General features: G+C 34.1%; 1 protein-coding gene and 1 pseudogene across 2 annotated transcripts in view; both read right to left on the bottom strand.

The window, feature by feature from the left end:
- NKAIN2 (sodium/potassium transporting ATPase interacting 2) overlaps positions 1 to 12,142 on the bottom strand; it is an 806,271-nt gene that overhangs the window by 406,266 nt on the left and 387,863 nt on the right. The window lies entirely within an intron of this gene.
- On the bottom strand, positions 3,945 to 4,095 carry LOC132237873 (U2 spliceosomal RNA; annotated as a pseudogene).

Raw genomic sequence — 12,142 nt, 5'->3', positions numbered from 1 at the left:
CTTTACTAATTTACCACCTCAAGCCCAAACTTCTTTGTCTTATCGATTTGTCTAAAAGCTGCCTGTTTGGGTTACTTCTTTGACTCTCACAAGTGTAATAAACATTTAAGCCCTCCATCAAAAACTAGTGACAAGAGAATTAAAATAAGACATCTCCTGGTGCCAACTTTACTGCACTGTGAATGAAATTATTTGGAAAAGAGCAGCTTCATTCCCAAGGCGCACTTTATCGCACACACCAATTTTGCATTCGATGACACTCCAATAAAAAATAAATTCTAGGCTAAATGTGTTAAATTCACGCAGAAAACATTTCTGTTTACAAATTCTTTAAACATAAGTGGCACCTCCAAAAAAAGTAAAAAGGGGGAGAAAGAGAAACAAATTGATTCCATTTTGCTCCAGAAAATGACAGGTCTAGGCAGACAGAGGTTAACTGTGGAAGTTAGATAACATGTTCTTGTGCCTGGAGTTCCCACATGAGTCAACATTTCCAAAAACCACTGACAAGATGGCCACAAATAAACACAGAAAAGACCAGGAAAATGACAACTATTCCATTAAGGAGTCAGCTGGGCAATCAAAAGGCATCTTGCCATGTTCACAAGTCATTTGAAGAGTCCAATTCAGGGTATTTTGTGATATTGTTACAAAGAAGGATTTGTTTTTAAATAAATAGCGCAGAGAATTTTATAATAAAGTGGTTTTGTAGTAGCTGCTACTCCCGAAGACCATTCTTCATTTAGTGTCAATTTGGCTGTTATTGTAAAATAATGAGTTTTGATAAATTTCAGAATTAAATAACTTGAAGGTGAAATTGTTTGCTCAGTCAAAACCTTTATTTCTTTTAAAACAATGGTTTGTGATTGTTATTTGACACACAGACTGTGCTAAAAAATCCAAGTCAAGAAAAGTCACAAGTCTACATCATCAATTTGCCACATCCATTGCTATAAAAAATAGCAAATATACTGGAGGTGGTGTCCATGGTATGTCGAGATCCTGCTTCTTCCTATTATTGTAGAATGAGGAAGGAAGGCAAAAGCAGAAATAACTTAATGTCCATAGAATGAGAAAAAAAAAGGAATGAGAAAAGAAACCAAATTAGGGATAAAGAGGAGATTTTAAAAAGAAAGAAATCAAATAATACTGGAACTCTATGACACTAACATAAAACAAGAGCTCCAGAAACAGATACTCTGTCAAAATTTATATTACCAGAATACCAGATAATGCAAGAAGCAGAAAACTTGAAAAGACCAAATACTGTAGGATGGATTAGAAATATGATTAAACAGCAACCTTCATGAAAGTACTAGGACTAGCTGATTTCATCATAGATGAGTTCTAGGAAATATTAATAGCCCTGACCCTATTTAAATTGTATTGGATCACAGAAGGAAATCTCCTCGATTTATTTTATGAAGCTTGCATACTTGGAAGAGTACAAGGTGTACAAAGTAGGTTTACAGTTGTTTATATGAAAAACAATGCAATAATTCATAAATAATAACACAAGAATAAACTCAGTGTTTTGCATACTCACAACTATAAACCTACTTTTGCCCCACCCTGTATTAGAAGTAAAAACTATAAATAAATCAGATATTCAAGTAAATATATAAAATGGAAATAAAAATATTGAAAATAGAATGTAGTAATTGAAGCAAAAAATATGTTGCAAAAAAAATAAGGTATAGTTTAGAAAAGGAAGGTTGGGTTAATTGCAGAACAGTTATCAACCTAATTAAATACATCCAACATTTTTAAAAGAAACCATGTTATCATACTAATATAGTTTCAAAATATTTAATAAAACACACTGCCATTTCTGAAAAGTGAAGGAAATGACTTACACATGGTAAAAACTACTTACTGAATACTAACAGCAATTACACAATAAATTACAAATTAATGAAATCCTTACATTTAAATTCAGAAACTTGACTGAGAGTTTTGCTATTGCCATTTATATTTAACACTTGCTTGCAGAGTCTTGCAAATACACTAAGAATGTAAAATAAATACTATTAACATCAAACATAAATGACAAAGTTTGTGTCTAAAGATAGCACCTATAAAAACCAAAGAGATACTAGAAAAATTTCATAAGGGAATTCTGACATAAAAAATGTGCCAAAACAACATAGTTCTCCTATTTAAAAATAAGCACTTATTCCCCCCCCCCAAAAAATAAGCATTACAAAGAGGAAAATTGCCCATTCACAATTGTTATAAAACTTACAAACTACATAAAAACAAATATAATAAGAAAAGTACAAAATCTATATGTTGTTAATTGAATTAATGATTTTAAATTTAACGTTAAAGACTAATGCTGGAGAATAGCCAAGGGAAGTATGAACAAGAGAAATATTGAGCAGATTTGTTTTACCATCTGTCAGAACATACTATAAACCCATAGTAATCACTAGTTACATAGTGACATAGGATACAAACGAATCAGTGGAATAGAATAGCCAATTAGGGAAAACTATTTATGATAATTTAATATAAACAAATATGATATTTCTATTATTTGAGAAAATAAATGCTGGCCCAAATGATTATCTATACAAAAGAAAATAGTGTTGGTGTCCCATTAAGTACTAAAATATATTCCAGATGAGCTAAAATTTTTCTATAAAAAGATTAAATATTCAGTATCTTAAGAAAAATGCAGGAGATTTAATACATACAAGAAACTAAGAAACTATAAATGTTTTATCTAACAAAAATTAAAATTAAAAATTACTGACCAAAGTGACCAAAATAAAAACATAATATAAAAGAGATTTGGAGATTTTCAATACCTATTGAAGAATATCAGGTTAACTTTTATAATATTCACACAGGTTAATTAGCTATAAATACAAGCTAACTAGAAAAAAATAAACACAAAAGATGGGCAAAGTTTGGACATTTTACAAATTGTGAATTAATTTGACATCTTTAATGAACAATTGAATAATATAAAATTAAATGTAAGAAGTTCATGGTAAGTGTAAAACAGGAAGCAAAATGGCATGGATAAATACTATTTTTTAAAATAAAAAAGTATTTATGCATGTGTATATTAAAAATAGAAAATATATTTTTAAAAATTATAACTACAATTCTTTCTGGTAACTAGGGATTTTAATGCTTTTTTTCCCATTTTTATACCTTTCTAAATTTCTTTTTCTGGACCCAAATACCCTTATCTTTCTTCAATCTTCTTCAGGATAGTAATTGACAATCATATTCTATCAGTTGTCATTATCTATCACTAGAAGCCCGTTGCACGAAGATTCGCACAATAGGCCTTACTTCCCCTGGCTGCTGGCACCACTTTTCCTCCGGCACCTGGAACCCAGGCCTTTGGTCTGGCTGCAGCGGAGAAGCCAAGCCTCTTCACTCTTCAGTCTTCAGTCCAGCAGAGCCTTCAGTCTTCGCTCAGCGCCTGCGTATGCAAATTAACCGCCATCTTTGTTGGGTTAATTTGCATACTCATCCAATTGGCTGGTGGGCATAGCAGAGTGACACCAACTTGCATGTTTCTCTTTTATTAGTATAGATAATAAAAGCATAATTAGACCAGACATCCTTCTGGATGTCCTTCCAGGATGAAGCCAGGGCTGCAGCTGTGGGATTGAGGCAGCCACCATGGCTGCAAGGGAGGGATCCAGGCAGCCAAGGCTGTGAAGGCCTACTCTTGAATTTCGTGCTTCGGGCCTCTAGTTCAAGTATAAATGTAGATTAATGTAATTATGAGCTCAGTAAAGGGAATTTATTAACTTACTACACATGTAAAGTATCAAAGACAGAATGTGTGTGTACACACACACACACACACACACACACACACAACTTTTATGTTGCACCATCATCCTGTGACCTATTACATACTTACTGCCTATGTACCATCTATCTTCCCCTTAACAGCTTGGGCTTTGGTTTTTTAAAATGCTGAAATCACAGTGCTTAGAAGAGTATCCAGCACACAGTAAGAGCTAAATATTTTTATGAAAATGAATTAAGTATTACTTTTACCAGAAAACAAATCTACAAAGCTTTTTTTTACACTTGATCTTAGCCAAAAGGCCGAGAAGCGATTACAAAGCTTTTTTTAAAAAAAAAAAAATCATTAGGCCCTTTAGATAAAACAACTGAACGCATTAGAAAAGTATTGTTATTTCCAGGAATGAGACAAAAGATATATTTTTCTTATGAGTGTTTAAAGCAATGTTTTCAACAAAATTTTTATAAATAAATGTCATCAATCTATTTCTTATAAAATCGTTTAAATGTAGGTTAACTGACATATTGCTAAAATGAAATTCTGAAGTAAAAATGTCCTGAAAGAAATAAAGTGATACAATACAGGTAGGAAGTACGGTTGGTGTAGAATAGGTTATAACGGTTGTAAGAGAATAGATGGACCATTTATCCTTCAGCCAATTCTGCAAAAATGTAATCTTTCTTAATGGAACTTTGATGTGTGTTGAGAAGCGTTGATTTTGAGGTTTTACTAAAAAAGTGCTAGTCTCTAATACTGGTTAACTGGAGGCCCAAGAACTTCACCTGGCAGTTGACTGGCGGGTGGAAAGATACCAGAGAGCTGAGGAGTCAGATAAGGCTGGTGCCTGACAATGAACACCACCCACCTCAGCACACAGGCGGGCTAATGAGGCGCAACAGTAGGATCATAGTTCTTTTCTAGAGAAAATACAGGGTTTGCCTTCATACACAGAGGGGCAATCTATGTCCCACAAAATCTACACCATTAAACTAAGCTGCAATTGATTTTAAACTAGAGGACTGTTTTGGGTGCAGGTATTCAACCTCCTATAGTCATTAAAAAATGATGATTTCAAGACAATGACCCAAGTACCTTATAACACATACTAGTTGCATAATACACACTCAAATGATTGCATTATATAACTGTGCACAGGTGACTAAACAGAGGCTAGTGAAATGATTGGGGCTTCTCTTCTACCTTATTACATTTTTGGTACTGACTACTTAAAAAATAATTCTTATCATGAATTCTGCATCTAGCAAAACTATTTCTCCAGTGTACAAAGGAAGAATAAACTCAGACATGTTATCTCACCTTTTCAGGAAATTTTGTAAAGAATATCAGAAAGAAAATTCACGGGATCTAAGCAAGCATGAATCTAACTTGGGAGACCAGAGCAGGAAGACAGATGTTTACCAAACATACAGAACAATCAATTCTGTTAGGAGCAAATGGACAAAGTACTATGAGAGGAATAAATCTCCAGGGAATAAGAGCCACCATTAAGACAAAAAGCTACAGCCCTGGCCGGTTTGGCTCAGTGGATGGAGCGTCGGCCTGCGGACTGAAGGGTCCCGGGTTCGATTCCAGTCCAGGGCATGTACATTGGTTGCAGGCACATCCCCAGTGGGAGGTGTGCAGGAGGCAGCTGATCGATGTTTCTCTTTCATCGATGTTTCTAATTCTCTATTCCTCTCCCTTCCTCTTTGTAAAAAAATCAATAAAATACATTAAAACAACAACAACAAAAACAAGAAAAAACAAAAAGCTACAGATGAAATCATGGTCACATATAAAGAAATTGTCTAAATTCATGGTCTAAATTCAAACAGGAAAGTAATGAGTTTCCAAAATAAGAAGAAAAATAAATACCAAGCTATAGATTGAAGACAAATTAGAAATATATTTAGAAAAATTGTTTTTTAAAAAAGGGGTGGGTGGGAAGAGAGCAACCAAAGAACTTGTATGCATAGATGCATAACCCATGGACAATAGGGTGGTGAAGGCCTGGGGTGTATGTGGGGGGGGGGCGGTAAGAGTGTGCTAGAAGAGGGGGAGGGGACATAAGTAATACTTTCAACAATAGAGATTTTAAAAAAGGTGTTTTTTTTTCTTATAAGAATAAAGAAAGGCAACCAGAAGCCCAGTGGAGGGATAAAGAGACTATAAAGTATAAATTAAAAAATATATTAGCCTACAATGACTTTGCTTTTACAGACATCTGAGGTATATATTCCAGAAAAATTACAAATAAATTAAGATCAACTGGAGAGGAGTAAGGAAAAGGATTTTTATTTTATGTCAGATTTTACTTTTTAGTTTAAAAAAGTATCTATATGAGTTAATTTGTTTTTTTTTATTTTAGAAAAGAAACTAATGCATGCATATATATATCACAACATATTCCTTTAAACATTTTTCTAAATGTATTCAATGATTTGCAAACATGAGTTTAGATGGTCAGAATGTAGTGACTTATATTTACCATGTTCTGTAAATCTTTAGTCACAGCCTAATATCAGGACATGAGCATCCAGTTTCTTCTTATAGAATAAATGGTCCATAGATCCCAGAGGGAAAATATCCTTTTGAGAATAAATTGCATTCACCATGTCTCATTATGACATTTATTTTAGAGTGGGCTAAATTTGTAAAACTTGTAATGATGATGGGTTTTTCCTTCGTCTAGGCTTATGGGAAAAGACTTATTTTCCAAAACTAGTCTAAGTCATTAACAGTAGTCACTGTTAATTTACTACTATTCCAAGTCTCTTTACTGCTAATCTACATTGATTTTCTGTCCTGAACACAGAAAGTGCACATTTTTAATGCTTTAGCTGCAATGTCTTTTCTTTTGGAGATTTTTTTTCCTCCTAGAAAAATTAAATAGAAGAGGCAAAACAACTATTTGAACATAGACAAACAACTTAAAAATGACTGCAATAGTGCATATATTTTTAGGGAGGTAACATTATTAGAGTGAAAGACGCATATGATGTGAAAATAGAACTTAGAGAGATCACCCCATTTATTCCTATTGGTTATATGGTACATGGGGATCTGAGTTCCATGAACAATTAAACTTCAAATCATGGCTGATCATCAGTAAACAGTAAATTCCAGAAATTTAGAAAAGTTTTCTTTTATAATACACATTGAGTGTGTGACTAGTTGCTTTTACAGACCCTCTGAGGTGTCTATACATTTCCCAAGTTGCCACATTAGAATGTTTTTATAAACTAGGTCTTCTGTCTCCCCATCACCGGGCGGCCCGCAGGCCTTGCCCAGGATGATGAGGACCCTCTCCTTTACCACGCCGGCTCCAGGAAGAGCACAGCGAAGGAAGTCAGAGCAAGTGAAGCCTTGTCTGAAAACGCCTCACTATTGTCTTTCTATTCTGTGCCCTCCTCAACGGGGAGAGCTCATCAACAAGCACATGCCATACCTTGAGAGATACTTTCTGGTGAAAAAACAGAAACAAAAACAGAGAAAACAAAACTCCATTGTCGTCCAAATTAAGGAACCAAGTTTGGTACTCAGAAGTAAGCTGAAATTACCATTTAAAACCATAATACATGAACTGAAAGAATATTCAGTTCTTTTCGTTATTTTGGAAGAATCAATGGGATATAATGATATACATAGCCTAACAGTTTATTGCTCTTGAAACACAAAGAATGGAAATTTATGAAGATTGGCTTGTCTTTTTAATCATCACAGCTTTGCTTTATCAAATTAGCTATAACCACATTATTTTAATCTCTTGGTTTTCAGTAACAAAACAAAATACAAAAAATCTAACCTTCCCCATTCATTTAATTTTAGGATTAGCTACTGATGTCCTAGAAAGAATCTCCATTAGATATGTAATATACATACATATTTTTGGTATATATTATGGGTATTTTTTCAATTACATAGAAACAAATTCTCCCATCAATTATTTGAAGTTCTTTTCAAAGAATAAGTGTGGATGAATAATTATATATTCATACTTAATATATAATTATACATCATATATAAACTATATGTGCATATATGTGTACATAAACTTTGTCAACAATGTTTATTGCTATAAAATATAATTCTAACATTAATTTCTGGAAATTAAGGATACCCTGTGATACTGTTCTTCCCCAAGACTAAAATATCTATCACTAAGGGTTTTCTGTTCTTAATTCTTTGTTTTAAAAAATATATATTTCATTGATTTTCCACAGAGAGGAAGGGAAAGGGTCAGAAAGCCAGAAACATCAATGAGAGAGAAACATCGATCAGCTGCCTCCTATACACCCCTCACTGGGGATGTGCCCTCAACCAAGGTATATGCCCTTGACCGGGATGGAACCTGGGACCCCTAAGTCCGCAGGCCGACACTCTATCCACCGAGCCAAACCAGCTAGGGCTGTTCTTAATTCTTAAAACACCAAAGGCCCAATGCACAAATTCGTGCACAGTGGGGGTCCCTTGGCCTGGCCGGAGATAGGCCGATCAGGGCAGGCTGGCGGGGAGGATCACAGGAGGCTGGCTGTGGAAGTGCACTGACCACCAGGGGGCAGCTCCTGCATTGAACGTCTGCCCCCTGGGGTGGTCAGTGCGCATTATAGCTACCGGTCATCCAGTCGTAACAGTCACTTAGGTTTATATATATATATATATATATATAGGTGAGGTCATTTCTTCATTAAATACAAAGTTAAAAATGTAATCCTTAATATAGAGCTGGCCAACCACAATTTAAAATCTAATGCTCTTCCAACTGCAAATTCCATAATGAATTTTAAACTTGCCAACAACTTAACAAAACTTTTCAGCTAGATCGTGGCCCTCTCACCTGTGCTCCTAGGAGACAGTTCAATAGAGTGGTTAACAGCATGGGTTTGGCAGTTAGGAGGATCTGGGTGCACATCCTAACTTTACCAATTCCTAGTCATATGGGCTTAGGCAAAAGTGCTGTGAAGTTCAGGTGAGGTTTATAGGATTTGTAGAGAAAGGTGTCAAGGTGGAGGGTAATGAAAGTTGCACGTATAAAATATATGATTCTTACAAATATTACCTTGATTTTGGAATGCTATACTCTTCTACATTCTTACAACATTTGAGTAATACATTTTTAGCTATTTTTAATTCATATCTAGTTTTGGGACTGGGTTTCTTTGATCAAGCCTGTAGATCCAAACTGTATAAGGTATTTTTTATTCTTTCAAAATAACTTCATTAAATAGAAAGAAAGGGAGAGAGGAGGGAGGGAAGGAGGAAGGAGAAAAGGAAGGAAGGAACAAGGAAGGAAGAAAGGAAGGAAGGAAGGAAGGAAGGAAGGAAGGAAGGAAGGAAGGAAGGAAGGAAGGAAGGAAATATTTTTGCGTGCTATTGGCATCATGTCCTTTGGCAATATCACCAAGAACACTGCTGTGCCATTAGCAATTTAGAAACCTACACACTCCTCAGATTATTTGAGAAAATTTAAAGCAGTTCTACTCATTAACATCTTCTTGTCATTCATAATAAACATTAGATATCCCAGATCACATTTTGCTTGCCACAGGCCCAGACAAAGATGCATTAAGCAATTCCACTTATAACATAAGGTAAAATAAGGTCATGCTTTCATGGGAGCCATGTATGTGTTTATTCATGAATTATTTCACCAGAGTTAATTGTGGTTTTTGGTTTGTTTGTTTTGTTTTTCGGGGGGATGGGGACTGATTCTGTTGAGAATTACACAATTTAGATGCTTTCTATGAATTCTGGCTTTAGGTTTCCTTTGCTTGGAATTGAAATAATCAATTTCATTTTCCTTCAATATATTATACTCCTTGAAAGCCAGAGGCCCTCAAAGAATACTAATGACTTCCTGTTCCAATTAACTGCTTTAATTTTTTAAAAAAAATTTCTTCTTTACTCTTAAATAGACCAATACTCTCTATATTTTATTTGCTGATCATGTGTTCTGTGTTTCAGATGATGCCAACATGCTTTTTGGGGGCTTTTTTTTCCAGTTAACAAAACAAAACATGGAGTAAAATGTTGCATCAATAAATAAAAATGTTTACAAACAGCAAATGTGGAAAGAGATGCATTTCTTAGACTCTATTTCAGGGTATCTGCTTTTTGCTTTAGTAAATTTAGACCCAAAGATAATGAAGGCTTAACATTACACTTTTCAAATAATATGTACATTTTATAATGTTTAAAGCAATACAAGAAATCTCAAAGAGAAAGAAAAGTTAATTTTAATAAGAGAAAAATAATAAGTATCAAATGAAAATTTATAATATTTAAATATCAAATATCTTTACTATGTGATCCATATATAGATAAACACTAAGACTCCAGGGGGAAATGAACAATGAACGCCAAAAGATAATCTCCCAAAAAGGAAATAAAAATGGTTAATGAACATATGAAAAAGCCCAACTCAGTAAAAATAAGAAAGGCAATTTAAAATATATTTTTTTCTCCTATCAGATTAACGAAAGTGAGAACAGATAATATTCAAGGTTAGCCAGAGTGCAGTGAAATAGACTCTGCTGTACAGTGGTGGGAGGAAAATGCAGCAAAATAATTAGGGATAGGTAATTCTCAGTTATATATTAAGAGCCTTAAAATTATTCACATTATTTCATTATACCTAGGAAATTCTTCCTAAGGAATTAAATTGCAAGTAAAGATGAGGAATTTTTGTGGAGAAAATAGGGAATTGTTTATAATAATGACATGGAAATAGCATAATATATATAAAAACAGCATAATGTATTATGTATTATGTTATGTAGTATAACATAAAACATTAATGTAATTGGTAGAATGAACAATGAATTGGTCATATAAGTTTCAAATTGTTTGATAAGACGTTAAACCCAGGTCCTTCACTGATCAAAATTTTTGGCATCTATCATGCCATTGAAATGTCTTTTAATAATAGTTGTTGGTGTTTTTTTTTTTCATATTAAGGGAAATTGAAAAATCTTAATTCCATTTCTATGGCAAATTATCTATTTTCCTGATTGCACTTTTGACTTTCAACATGGTACCACAGCCACCAGATTCCATGAATTCAATTATACAGAAATCGTTTGTTATACAGAAGTTACACCAAAATAGGTAACTAGAACAGAAATTGGTGCTAAAACTTGAGTGGTGCTGTAACACAAACCCAAAACACTCCTAAGCATTAGTTTGGAGACAAGAAGGCAGGTGGAGGCCAGAGGGCAGCAAGGAGACTATAGGTGGAGACAGAAACAACCTAAGGAAGCTGTTTCAGAGGGCGGGGGCCAAGGGGACTCATGAAGACAACTGTCAGAACAATTAGCCTGTCCAGAGCCTGCAGTAACTGGGAAGACAGAGAACATCCCTATAACCTTGTGGGCCAGGCTAAGGGGGTTTCAAGCAAAGAACTGACAGCGTTACTTGTCACCTTTTAAACACATATAACATGATATTTAAGAGAAAAATTATCAAAAAAAGAACAAATCATTTTTCAAGTATAATTTACAGGATATTTTTCCAACTCAGGACTTGCTGATTTAGAAAATAAAAGTTTCACATTTACAGTATCTCCAGCTGTCAAGAGATTTTCCAAGTAAGACAATGTCTCAAGGAAAAGATCAAATTCAAAATGCTGTCTGCTAGTCAAGATCAAACTAAAGATGTAGCTCTAAGACACCTTGTTAAGACCTCAGAAAGATTTCAGACTTTCTGAACTACACAGAAGTTCTAACGATCTTAAAGATGTCCCATGGCATCCTTTTTTACCTTTCATGCTAGAGAGAGCAGCCCGTCTTGAAAAGATTTGTGGGTATGTATTTTATCTACAGGGATGGGATTATAATTTGATACACAGAAATCATGTACCATATTTTAGAGTTGCAGCAGCTTGGACTAAAAGCGCCAGAAATAGTTCAACTAACAGCTTGGAACACCTTACTCTATTTTAAAGTGCCTGCCAGCCTATTGTTAATCTATACAGTTTAGTATTATTTTCAAATAATAATAACAATAAAGAGAACACTCTTATAGCTAACATTTATTGACAAATTTTTAAACACCAAGTTTTGTGCTAAGGACATTTTATAGAATATCTCATTTATTCCTCAAAACAAACCTCCGAGTTTTTCAGCCGTACAAACATTTAGATCCACACATAGATTTTTGTCCCAAGAACCTCATAGAAATGGAGAAGACGTATCTATATGTATAATGATCAGAGCAGCATCCTTTGTAAGAATAAAATCATGGAGAAACCTCAAAGTCTTTTATTAATAAAAGTTAAGAATCTTTTATATAATTGGTTATAATATATAAACTAATTAAAGCATGTGAATTAATATAATTACTGCTTTCATTTAAAAGATAGGG

Source organism: Myotis daubentonii, chromosome 6 (genome assembly GCF_963259705.1).
Source record: "Myotis daubentonii chromosome 6, mMyoDau2.1, whole genome shotgun sequence".
NCBI classification, from domain to species: Eukaryota; Metazoa; Chordata; class Mammalia; order Chiroptera; family Vespertilionidae; genus Myotis; species Myotis daubentonii.
This window is presented reverse-complemented; position numbering and strand designations above follow the sequence as displayed.